Below are 13,885 nucleotides of genomic sequence, written 5' to 3'. Positions count from 1 at the left end.
AGACCAACACACAGACATGTATATGCTCATTATTGCTGTTCAAACTGATGGTCAAATTTCCAAGCAGCACCTGAACGCCTCATCTGTTTTTAACCCATCACTGGACCAACTGTCGTCATTCCGCTGTGCTCTCTGCTGTGGTAAGTACAGTACACTAAGTACTGCATCGTTTTATTTTTATGATGGTAAAAATACATGTTTGACATTTAAACTCACATATCAAGTCCAACAGAGTTCAAAAGAGTTCAAAGAATAAAGAAAGAAAAAAAAAGAATAACCTTCGCTATCATTTATATAGATTTATGACATTTTGCTGTTAGCAGCAGTGCTAACGCTAGCTTTAATGCTAATGCTAGCATAATGCTAACGCTACCTATATTGCTAACACTAGCCTTAGCAGGTGTTAACTGACAAAAAGAATGTTCCTGTGATATCCCTGTGATATTTCTTGGCGGTCAGTGAGACAAAAGTAACAAATGAGCTTTATTATTGCCATTGTGGCTCAGTTTTAACAGTAAGAGTGCTAGCGCTAGCAGCATTGCTAATGCTAGCTGCAATGCTAACGCTAGCTGCAATGCTAACGCTAGCTGCAGTGCTAATGCTAGCCGGAATGCTAGCGCTAGCAGCAATGCTAAGGCTAGTAACAGTCTAACAGTAGCCTTACATAAGTGGAAATACTTCAGGTAATTAGTATGAATTATAAAATGGCTGCTATGTCTGTTGGTGTGCTATATTATTCTATAACCTGCTGACTATAAGTTCAGTGTATCATGTCGTGTGGGCTTTGTATTTCTGTTAGTCTGATAACACTGTACAGACAACTAACATATTATTTCTCGTCTTACACTTTCAGGAACTTGACTGACAACTGTGCTTTGCCTGGTAGGTGTGCACATACTGTAAGAGAAGTAGACCAAAATAAAAAAATAATCTGACTAATATAAGCTGTAAAGTGATGGGTTCAAACTTTGTGCTAGACCTTTTAAACACAGTTTTATAATAAATACACATAAGTGCAGCTTAACAATTGGGCTAAAATATTTTTTTCGTACATTTTTGTAGTCACACTACATGTGATTAGTTAATGATTCACTCAATCATATTTGTATTTAAATATTATTGCTGAATTTAATTAAATATTTATTCTTTTAGAAAGTGCCCAATTATGCAACTTTTTGCACATGGCAGCCGACAACCGTTACTGCTTCTAAACCCAAGGCATTGAAAATACTTTTTGAACCGTGAGGGTCTTAAGGACTGGTTCTACACAACAATGTGTTCTTTATGTTCCAGCTGTCAAAATGTGGCCACATACGCAATTTCAAAGTTGGGTCTTTCCTCCTGTTCCTGACAGATAATACAATCTATAGGTTAGTTACAAGGTACTTGCTTCTTATTTCCTGAAAATGCAAGGTGAATTCTAATATTTGGGGGGGTGTAGCTGAAAAGTAACAGCTTCAGATGTTAGGCACAAAACATCTGCTAGATACAGTTCATGGTGACTCTTGATGTCATTAATATGAGCTGACAGTGCCTCTGTAATATGGTGAACAATGATGAAAGTTTTTAACCAGCTGACTGTTTGTCTTATGAGTAGACACCCCTCTACACACTAAGCATATCGAGATAACCGGCTTTTGTCTCGAGCACATCACGCACTTTGATGAGCGCGAGCAGATTCCTTCTAGAACATCAGACCGTTGGCTGTTATTTGACACCTAAATCGTAACTGCACAAGATAGGTGAGTATTATTGGTTTAAACACACAGTTAATCTCTTAAATCAAAATATGTAGTCCCAAATCAATAACACAACTCCATAATTGATGTTATTGTATAAAAAAACCCCAGCACGAACAAATAATAAGTACCTAAAACCTCCGGTTATAAAACCCGAAATCTCCCGTTAGCAGGCACTCCTTTAGCTACGCTGTCAGTTAAACATTAGCAAAGGTGACAAAGAAATCACCTTAAACATTTTTTTAATTTCTGTGAAATAAACAAATTTTACTGGTTTGTTAAAAGATTAGCCATTTTTTTCTTTTTCATTTTTTCAGTTATCGTGACATATGCAAAGACAAGAACATAAAACAGTGATGTAGACTACAGAAGGCTATATGGGTTTTTAACAGATATTCTCAGCATATAAATAACACAATGCGACATATTTCTTAGTTATAAAGGCTCCGTGTAACTCTGCTTACGTTAACTAAGCCATGAACACCTGTGCGACTTGAATTTCATATGTTAGCAGCACGGTAGCAGGTACACTGACCGCTAGCCACACAGTTTATACTCTTAAATTCATGTGCTCTTTGTACACTCTTGGCTAATTAACTGTGGAGTTTACATTGCAAGTTATTAACACAGAGAGCATTGAAAAACGCATAAGTCTTACCTACATGTTCGGGTTTAAAATTTTCCCTCAGTTGCCTCGTGCCACGTTATGAGCTCCCCCGTGACTCCGCGGGAGCCGAAACTGCAGCACTTACTCTGTTCCTGGCATGCATGAATTCAGAGTTAAAAATATGTGGCGCCTCCTACTGCACGGAGTGTGTGATATCAAGAAAGACGTCTTAAGAGCTTAAAAGAATGTGATTGGACTTCTTTAACTTATCAAAACCTCCCCTTTTTTCAAGTTTTTAACACTAACATGCGTAAGATGACCGAGGGCTTACACAAACATCAAGATTATTTTTAATTCACAGGCTCAAGGGAAATATATGAAACATCAATATATAAAACATCAATATATAAAACACAAAAACACATTTTTGTGTTTGTCATATTTGATTAAATGGACATTATGGTGTCTCATAAAACTCTGTGTGTGTGTGTGTGTGTGTGTGTGTAATTTCAGAATGGCTTCATCAAAGCATCATCGCAGTACCAGTGAGCCGTACACGAGGCTGCCACCCCTAACGGTCAAAGTGGTTTGTCTTAAAGAAACCCCTAAAGTCACTGGCTGGCATTTCTCTGATGGAAGTGCAAGGCCCAAAACTGTCCACAATAATACAACTGCGGCAGTATGTGACGGGACAAATGTGTTCAGATTTGTGCTATTCGAAAACTTGGCCTCCCAAATTAAAGAGGGTAAAACCTATACCATTAGAAATTTCAAAATGGGCAAATTTGGAAGCACGCGATCAATGCTTTCAAGTAAGGACACGGCAGTGTACGTCAGTGCACCCATCCAAGTCAGTCAGCAGCTGGAGGACGAGGCAAGGCTGCTTCTGGGGCCACCCACCACCTTGACCCCACTGACCAACATCAGCCAATCACAGATGATGTACGTGACAGTGAAGGGATGGGTCACAGCTGTAAGTTTTCCCACATTAATTTGCTACTAACACATTAAGATGTAGCTTAAAGTTTTGACCGTTTCATTTTTACTGTTCCAAGTTAAAGCTAACGCACCAAACAATATGTTTATTTTAGTGCACTTGCAAAACAAAAATCAAATAAATGAAAATCAGAGAATGACAAAAGAAAGAGGATGGTTCTTTTGAGATTTACAGCATGTAGAGCCAAATCTGAACTATGTACAAGTTAAAATAGGATACGGTTATCTTCTGCAATACACAGATTTATGTCCATTTTTAAAATAAATGTCCTTCTCTGTCACATTTAGATGGAACCGTTGAAAAAAAATTCAAAAGGGGCAGGATCCAGCAATCCCTTTGCAGATCATCAATCTCAAAGAGGTAAGGAATATATATACAGACAGAGAGGGAGAGGGAGAGAGAGAGAGAGAGAGATACAGACAGACAGAGAGGGAGAGAGAAGAGATACAGACAGACAGAGAGGGAGAGAGAGAGATACAGACAGACAGAGAGGGAGAGAGAGAGAGAGATATACAGACAGAGAGAGAGAGAGAGACACAGACAGACAGAGAGAGAGAGAGAGAGACACAGACAGACAGACAGAGAGAGAGAGAGAGAGAGACAGACAGACAGACAGAGAGAGGGAGAGAGCTTACAGCATGTTTTAATTTTACAGGATGAGTCAGAGGTGAATGTGGCACTCTGGGGAGAGGCTGTGCTCACCCCAGTCTGTATCGGATCTCCGGTAGAGATCAGTCACTTAAGAGGCAGCAACTCGCAGTCACATGGCTTTGCTCTTCATACATCACCATTTACTGTGGTTAAGGTTGGTAAATTACTTTATGCAGTTTCTTGATGCTCTTAGTACTGGTCTTAAACTGGCAATGAAGTTATTTTTCTTTTCTTCTTCTTTTATTATCTACAGCCTGGAAGTGGGATCCATGAGATTAAGCCAAGAGGTTACAGAACCATTGGCCAAGACCAAGAGGTCCTGGACTCCGATGACATTCCACACATTGTGTCATCTGATGTGTGGCTAAAAGTGTTCCCAGACACCCCAGAAATCCTCCCTTCAGTGATCCTGCTGAATTATGAAAAGGGCACCGTAATAGATATTCTGATGCCAGAGGAGTAATGCTCTTTATTATTTTCCCAGCATTTTTAGTTAATTATCTAATGTATTTCTTTTTTTAATCTGTTGTTTATCTGTAAGTAATTAGTTAAAGATGAAAATTAAATAAGTTGAAAAAAAAAATCAGTTAATTAGTTCATTGTTTTGTGGTGGTTTGTTATTCCTGAATGTTTTAATAAATGCTTTGCAAACTTTAAGGGTCTTATTTAATTTAATAACAAAATGTATTTACATATACTTCAAAGGATTTGAGGCGGCAGCACTAAATTAGTAAATTCCAACTGAAGAAAATGGAGAACAACAAGGAGAAAGATGAGGAGGAAAAGAACAGTTTTTACTGCGATTGCATTCCTGTTTTGAGCAAAGGTCCTTGTTTTTACTGTTATTAGCAGCATCTTGAGGCTGTATTGGTTTCCAAGTCATCACTCTTCAGAGTTTTAGTGTTTCAGTGAATTTGCTCTAACAAATGTAACAGTTGCAGGGTTATAATATCCAACAACTGCTCCACTATATAATGTACTAGAATGAATAGAAAGAATTGTGACTATTAAAGCTATATAGAGAGATTGTACATAGTTACCAAGTACTCACACACATGCCCTCATCAGGGTAGATTGTGTCAGTTGATAACTTTCCAAAGATTTAGGTACACTCTTTTCTGACAGAGAACATGGTCTCTGAAAGACCTTATGCTAGACTAACTTTTTGTGGACTTTATTTCCACTTTCAGGTGGATTACTGACTTCCTGTTTGAGAGGAAGGAATAAAAGCAGACTGCATTGTGCCATGATCGCTGCTAAGAAGATGCTGATGACCCCACACATAGACTGTTTGTCACACTGTTCTCTGGCAAGAGGCTGCTGTCCATCACTTCAGCCTTATTTTACAGACTTCCTGCCTGACAAGAAGTCACTGATCTACAAACCCAGTAAATTAGAGTAGAAGTGCCAGATGTTCTGGTTTTTCTTTCAAGAATATAAGATTCTTGAATTTAGACCCTAAAAATGAATAATTCCACTCTTCTAGTGATAAAAAGAATATCAACTTTCAATATACATTCAGATGTTTTCTGACTCTAAATTTTCTTTTCTCATTCCTTAGGTTTTTCTAATTTATTTACATTTAAAACATTTTCAGCTATTTTCCAACTTCTTCCTTTGTGTAAACATCAGCTTTTAGCAGTTCTGCACTTTTGTTTTCAGGTGCAAATTTCTGTATTTTTCATCTCATTCAACATTTTTAACTTAAAATTCAGCAATTAATTCATTTCAGTGCATACACTCAGATTCAAGCATTCACACTGCAGTTTCTTCAGAAAATGCACTTTCTAGTTTTAGAAGTATCCCTGTTTATTTCTAAAGGAATATCTGTTGTTTGTGGTATTCTGTTTAAAAACTATTAGCCCCTGTGTGTTTCAGAGGACTAAAGAAAAAAGCAAAATACTCCTAACTAGTTAAACTAAAAGTAAAATACTCTTAAACTAGCTAAATTAAATCATCTATGTCTAAATAACAGAGCTCTGAGACCTATACAACCCTTTAAAAACAGTTTAATTAAAACACATAATGGTGTCATTAAATAAAACGCTATTAAACACATGTAAACTCATATGACCCCCGAACTCACATGCACGGGTAAAAGTACGTTCACGCTCACACGCACACACATGGACGCGCAGGGGAAAAGGGGAAGTGGGGTGCGTGGGTGGGGGCCGGGGGGGGGGGGGACAAAACAGCCATAGGTATATTACTACTTATGACATAAACCATTTTAAACAACACCAGTAATCCCAAACAAGTTTGTGAGTCTGTTTATCATGATACTGTGATCTACAGTGTCAAAAGCAGAGCTGAGATCCAACAGGACCAGAACTGTGTACTCTCAGGAGTCTGCTGCCATCAAGATATCACTAGATACTCTAAGTAAGGCCGTTTCAGTGGAATGCAATTTACGAAAACCAGACTGGAAAGTGTCCATAACAGCGTTTTTATCCAGGAAATAGTTAAGTTGTTCTACTACTACTTTTTCTAAAATTTTCAATATAAAATCAATTTGGATATTGGCCTATAACTGTTAGGAAGAGATGGATCCAGGTGAGGTTTCTTTAATATTCGCTCAACAACAGCTTGTTTAAAGAAGCTGGGAACTGAGCCAATATGAAGGGAAATATTTATCATTTCCACAATACAGGGGCCAATGGAATCAAACACACTAGTGAAAAGTGAGGACGGAAGGACATCAAGGGGTCTTGAAGTCTGTTTTATATGACAAAGCAGGACTCTGATGTCTTGTAATGTAACAGGAGTAAAAGAGGACCAAGTATCAGAGGAGAGCAAGTTGTAAGTTTGATATTGAGAAGATGATGCAGAGATACTTGACCTAATGGCGGTGACCTTATTTGTGAAATAGTTCATAAACTCATTGCATTCAGACATTGAGTGAACTGGTGCACAAGGAGCATCAGGAGAAACAACACTCTTAATTGTTTTAAACAAGAACTTAGGGTCATTCTTTTTGAAGCTATGAGGTGTGAAAACTGTTCTGGCATTTTTCCACATGTCATTTAGTAAGAGGATAGATTCTTTAAGGTGTAACCTATAAACCTCAAGCTTGGAAGCCTTCCACAAACGTTCTAACTTGCGACAATATCTTCTGAAATTACGAATGTTTTCATTTATCCAAGGACAAGATTTCAAACATAGGACAGTACTTTTTTTCAGAGGTGCCACTATGTCTAAAATAGAATTACACTGATTACTGAAGGATGAGACAAGGGAGTCCAAATCATTGTAAGTCATTTCAGCATCAAACATGGCAGATAACCTTTTGGCAGCATTCTGGTTTATAATTTGCCTTTTAATCATGATTTTGGGAGCCGGGGGATCCAAATAAAACGACAAATTAAAATATATGCAGCTATAGTCACTCACCTGGACATCTTCCACACGAATGTCATTTATATTTAAACCCAAGGAGAAAACAAGATCCAATGTGTGACCCTTTATATGTGTGGGACCAGAAACATGCTGCCTAAAGTTAAAAGACTCTGTGATAGTCATGAAGTCAGCAGCCATGTTACAGGATGCATCATCAATATGAAGGTTAAAATCTCCCAACATTACCACCTTCTCTAATTTAATAATGGATGACAAGAGGTCGTTAAATTCAGTTAGAAAGACTTCGGTAGGTCCAGGAGGTCGGTAAATTAAAATACAATAAAAGGTTTGCAAAGAGCCGACCTTAAGCATCTGCAGCTCAAATGAAGTGAAGGAATCCGAATTCATCAGTCTGCGGTCGTGTCCAAATTCATGGGCTGCATCCTCCTGAGGCCGCATTTGTAGACCGACTACGTCACAGCAACGCGCCGAAGGCTGTCCAAATTCGTAGACTGCTCTGAATGCAGCCGACAAATGCGTCCTCATTTTCCCCGAATTTGAGGATGGGTCGGGTGTGTCCTTCTTGGCCCACCATATCCCAGAATTCATAGCGTGGCCCAGCCAAACTCTAGTTTCTGGCAATGGCGGCCGGTACTACGTTTTAAAATTACTCTTATTAATTTTTCTGGGTCACAAAATAAACTTTTAACATATTTTCAGGCGAGAAAGTAGCTGTGTAAACATCAAATATCTGCTCGGTTTATCAAGATATCGCATATTTGGAAAGGTGCTTCGACGTTTTCGGAGACGCCTGCTACCCACCAGCTCGATAGCGAGCCGGGAGCTCGAGGGTCACTGAAGCCGCTGAGAACGGCACAACTCCCGGCACATCATTTTCAGATCACCGCGGACTTTCGCTACTCGGGTTAAACGTAGTATATAAGTACCTGAGACAACCTAAATATGTTATTGTTGGGCTTTTTCAGTGTTTTGTTTGTTCGTGAGTAAATCGGTTTGGCTGAGATTAAAGTTATTAGATTAGATTAGATAAAATAAAACTATTAATCCCCCGAGTGGGTTCCTCCTTGGTTTTTATACAGCTGACCAAACGTCAAACAGAAAACCGATTAAACAGAAGTGTGAGACGGTTGAGAATTTACGCCAGTGTCCTGTTATATTTTACATAGCAAGGAGCAGACGGCCGAGTTTATTAAACTCCACTGAGACAGCGGTGACGTTAATCAGAAGGCTAGACCGTCCAATTTCACTGCCGTTTACTTCCGGCCTACCTGACCGTCTGAGGACCCGGCCCACGTAGACCGCGAAGGCCGGGTCCTCAGGAGGATGCAGCCCATGAATTTGGACACGACCTGCATATGAATCTGTCCTAGTGCACAACAGCGAGTCCTCCGCCACGTCCTGAAAGACGTGGAGTTCCGATGACAGAGCAGCCAGTCGAACAAATTTCCTTCAGATGTGTATAATCCATGTTTTGTTGCCATGTCTCAGTTAAACACATGAAGTTGAGAGATTCCTTCACAAAAAGATTGTTTAAAATAAATTATTTGTTTGTGATTGAGCGAGTGTTGAGCAGGGCAAACCTGATCGATGGCATTTGGTTGGTGCACTCAACAGCTGACTGCAGTGGCACTCGAATTAAACACCTGAGCGCACCGCTACATCTGTTACGCCTGGCGGTGACTTCAGGGCTAGCTGGAGCTAATATCCATGGTAGTATGTCTGTGAAGGTTCTCAGTCATCCAGGTCATCGTAGTCTAAGGAGCTTGGGAAGAAGTTTAAATTAGCTCCTTAGACATCCATGGTAGTACATCACCTCTGCCTTCAAAACCGCGGTCAGACGACGGACGAAAGGTGAACGTGGAGCCATCAGACCTGGGAACTGAAGTGTGGCGTCGGGACTAGGTGACAGTAGATGCATTGGTCGTAGGCACTGGGAATCTTCCCACATCCAAGAAGCTAATCTTCGGTACCTTCTCAGTCGCACCTGGACACCGGCCCTGGTTCCCCTCCCTCCTTCTTTTCTTCGTGTTGAATCCCACCGATATGTAGAGTAACGTGAACTCAGGTGAGGAACACACAAAAGGTGGAGGGAAAAATTTCCTGTAACTGTCCCAACTGTCAAAGTAGCTCTGCATTGAATTTTTTAAATACAACAGCGTGCCCCAATCAGAAATATAGATGGCAGAGATAAAATCGAGACACAGAACAGTAAAAATAGCATTGCAGGCGACAATAGCGGCCAGTATAAAACTATACCAGTGAGCTGTACTAGCGGCACAAGCACTGAAACCAAACAAAGGCACCATCTTGGACGCCTTCAAGCCTCACAATGAGCTGGTAACTATGTGACAGTACATCTCATCACCATGTTACAAAGAAATTGTCCTTGTCCTGAGTCCGTGAACTCAGTGATTTTGGTTTTGTGTAATATAATATTATTATTATTATTATTATGGTTTTGTGAACTGGCATTCTGGCTTTTGGTTTTTTGCCCCCTCTGTTGGGCCCTGATATTAGTGTTCTCGCTGTCTCGTTAGGTTCATCAGATCCAGCTGTGTTCCCCACCTGTGTGAAATTTCCCTGTGTTCTTTAGTGTGTATTGAGGTTGTGTGAACTTGTGTGCTCCGTCTGTGAATCTACAGTGTGTCCCCCCTGCTGTCATCCTTCATGTACCTCCGTTCTCCTTCCTTCGTGTTCAGGTTCATTGTTTAGTTGTTTAGTTTCTCCCAGTTCAGGTTACTTTTAGTTCTGTTTTGCCATCCTCGCCTTGTTTATTGTTTTGTAATAAACCTCCCTTGCATCTCAGCAATGCCTGCATTTGGGTCCTCGTTCATTCCTCCACACGGCTCACTCCGCTAGCCGTGACAGTATGAACCAGTCAGATTATGGACCCGGCATCATTTGCCCCACCCAAGGAGCTCCAAGAGGACATTATTGACTGTTTCGAGGTTGGTTAACCTGTGGCTCGAACATGAGGAAAAGGAGTTTCTCTGCGCTGTGGAAGCCAGGCTAAAGTGACTAATTTCTGATCACCCATGGCTACTGGAGTCACTCCACCCGGCCCGTCGGAGCCATCTCCGAGAAAGAAACGCATTCACCGCAGCCGGACTTTGGGCCAAGCCTCCTGTGTTGCCTTAAGCTCAGTCTCCTGTAGTGCCTTTAGCTCAGCCATTAGCTCTGCCCACTGCTCAGCCATTAGCTCAGCCATTAGCTGAGTAACTCCCTCCAGGGCCTCCCCAGAGGCTGGGTGTCAGCCACCAGCCAACTCTGGACCCTTGCAGGTTAATACGCCAGTGCCAGCTACTTCACCTGGGAACTCTACTGAGCAGTCTCAGCCGTCATCACCCGCTGAGAGCACCAGCGAGTTCACTTTTCCGCCTCCATCCTTTAATGGGTGTGTTGGTGAACACTTTCAGCCCTCTGAGGACTGCATACCGCTGTTGCTATCTGAGCATGCCAAAGATTCTGGAACATGCTGGTTCTGTTTTGTGCTGCCAGAGGTCCCTGTACTTACTGGTTCTGTGTCTGTCTCCGCTGGAGGGTCCAAGGGGCCCATTCAGCAGTCTGTCTCCGCTGGTGGGTCCGAGGGATCGCTTGAGCCATCACCTGATTCTGCTAGAGGGTCCAAGGAGCCCATCCAGCCTCCTGCTTCCGCTGGGGGTTCTGAGGAGCCCGTCCAGCCATCACCGTCACCTGCAGCGCCACCACCTGGAGTTTCCACACCATCACCTGCAGCGCCACCACCTGCAGTTTCCACACCGTCGCCTGCAATGCCACCACCTGCGGTTTCCAAACCGTCGCCTGCAGAGAACTGATTGAACTGTTTTCCAAGCACCCATGTGTGTATATGAATATTTTCTTTTGGACTCTCGGGACTTTGTTTTGGTTCTAGTCCAGCATCTCCTGGTGTAGATGTCCTGAAGGGGGGGGGGAGCAGTCCCGCAGCAACATTCTGCTGTCCGGATCACTCTCTGAAAAGCTTTTTGGTCCTTAACACAGCTGTTCCCAAACCAGGATGAGATGTTCTGTGTGAGGATGCTCTCCACAGCCTCTGCAAAGAAAGTCCTGAGGATCTCTGGTGAGACCCTGAACTTCCTCAGTTGTCGTAGGTGGTACAGACGCTGCCTAGCCTTTTTGGTCTGGACCTGAATGTGGGCAGACCATGTCAGGTCTGAGGAGATGTGGACACCGAGATACTTGAAGGACTGCACCCTCTCCACTGGAGCTCCATTGATGATAATGGGCTTGTAGTCCCTGATGGTGGAGCTATTGAAGAATGTGGCGACCACAGACTTCACCAGGGACCCATTGAAGATGGAAGTGAACACACCCGCTAGCTGGTCAGCTGCTGTGCTGACCAGCTAGTGGGCTGTGACAGAAATGCTACAATAATAGAAGCATTATACAGTAACTAGTGTAGCAAACTACTTTATTTGGGAGGGATTACTAAATGTGAACTCAAAACACTGACCTAATTTAAAATTAATGTTTAATTTGAGCATTCAACGGAAGAACAGGTAGTGAAGAAAAAAAAGCTTTACTTATTTATTTATTTATTTATTTATTTATTACCTAAACAAATATTTATTTATTAAAAATTGTATTACTTTTTAGCTACATAAAAATAAAAACCTGAGAGCTTTCAGTTTTACTTATACTACGCATATTTATAATTTGTACTGCTGTGATTGATAAACTTTAAAGAAAATGTTTGAAATGGCAGAAAAACAGTTTCCTTTAGGAGAGATGGGCAGTTTGATATCCTGAACTTGGGTCAAGATTAGCTTAGTTTAGCAGAAAGACTGAAAACAGTCTGGAAACAAGCAGCTCATTTGGCAGTTTCCAAAGTTAAAAACAGAGCAGCTGTACCTCTGATCCTCTTTGGTGTGATGGCTATTTCTCCATAACTGATGGCTTCTGTTCTCACTGTTGAGTAGATTACAGTTGAATCACTCTCTGCACAATGAAACAAACAGAAATGATTGCATGTACAACAACGACTATGAGGGGCCGTACAAGCCAAAATTCATTCTTTCACTCTCACACACATACATTCTTCTTTCACACACATATACTTTCACTCTCACATACATATATTCTTCTATCAGACACATGTATTGTCACTCTCACATACATATATATTTTTTTCACATACATATACTTTCACTCTCATATAGTTTTATTTTAATTTGTATATTTAGATATTTTTATTCTCATGTTTACACATATTTAACACACACATTGCAATATTGTGCTCTCTTATACATGTATTTTAATGTACATATTTACAAATTTTCACTCTAACATACATGCATTTTCATTTATGCATTCCTACAGTTTGCTCTCATTTACATGCATTCAATATGCATTTAATCTCACAAATAATATATGTATGTAAGAAGAGAATGCATACATGTCTGAAGAAAATATATGTATGCAAGAAAATAATGTATGTGAATGAAAGAGTATAGTGGAAACGGAAGGAGTTTAATGGAAACGGAAGGCTGGGTGTCTGTACCGCTGTGATTGGCTGAGAAGCACGCGGTCACTTTCAAGTGTCTGACAGCATGGAGGGGAGAAGAAACTCGAGTTCTTCAGCAAGCTATCGGGTGTTAAGAAATATTTTATCATCTCCTGAAACGGTCACATCGTTGTCCTCGTCACTTGATCGAGATGGGACGGGCTCAACTTTTTTTTTAATGTGCGCTCAGAATAGTGGCACAAAAATAACGCCATAGTGACCCAGAAAGAGTAATATTTCAAACTCCGCCACTCTGCGTTCCTCCGCCACTGCCTCGTTTGAGTTTTGGACGAAATGGATTCTGGGATATTGCATTTCGTCATTTCAAGCTGATTGGAGACCAGAACAGCCAATCAGATATTTTTGCATCCAAGTCTGATTGGCTGGTTTTGTGGCACAAAAATAACGCCATAGGTCACAAAATAAACTTTTAAGATATTTTCATGCGAGAATGGTGCTGTGTAAACTTCAAATATCTGCTTGATTCATCAAGACATCAGATATTTCCATAAGCGCTCTAATGTTTTCGGAGATGCCTGTTACCCACCAGCTGACCGCATAGCTGGACTGGCCATGGGCATGCCGGGCGTTTGCCTGGTGGGCCGATGGTGATTTTTCATTTTTATGTTTGTTTGTTTTTGTAACGGTATAAACAATGAAAGGTGGTGGATTAGCCAGTTGGCCATGATTAACTCTGGGCTGGACCAATTACAATACATCCGTATTGAGAGGAAAAGGAACGCGATTAGTCACGTACTTCAGCTAGAATGAAAAAAAAAAGACAAAACTGGAGTTATTCCGTTTTTACGTTGCACAGCTGCCTCTTCTCCCCTCATTCTCTCTCCTGTTGCTACTTCAATCATGAAACCGATCAATGATCAGCTGATCGTCTCTCTTGTTTGTTTATCTCCCACTTTGCGCCAGAAAGAGGAAACCAGCGGATGCCGCGCTAAACAACAGCAGCACGTTCAAGCTTGATCAGCTGTTGTTAGAATTTATTTAAAATTCGTTTC

At 41.0% G+C, this 13,885-nt stretch overlaps 1 long non-coding RNA gene across 1 annotated transcript; it reads left to right on the top strand.

Annotated features, from left to right (window-relative positions):
* The first annotated feature begins 644 nt into the window (after positions 1–644).
* On the top strand, positions 645–4,608 carry LOC120437492. The gene is made up of 6 exons (XR_005611169.1): positions 645–882; positions 1,598–1,742; positions 2,860–3,319; positions 3,631–3,703; positions 3,999–4,148; positions 4,248–4,608. It is a non-coding gene; the product is annotated as an uncharacterized LOC120437492 (long non-coding RNA).
* The last annotated feature ends 9,277 nt before the right edge of the window (positions 4,609–13,885 follow it).

The sequence above is a fragment of the Oreochromis aureus genome, linkage group 3 (genome assembly GCF_013358895.1).
Source record: "Oreochromis aureus strain Israel breed Guangdong linkage group 3, ZZ_aureus, whole genome shotgun sequence".
Lineage (NCBI taxonomy): Eukaryota > Metazoa > Chordata > Actinopteri > Cichliformes > Cichlidae > Oreochromis > Oreochromis aureus.
The sequence above is the reverse complement of the archived record's forward strand: the minus strand, read 5'-3'. Positions and strand labels throughout refer to the sequence as shown.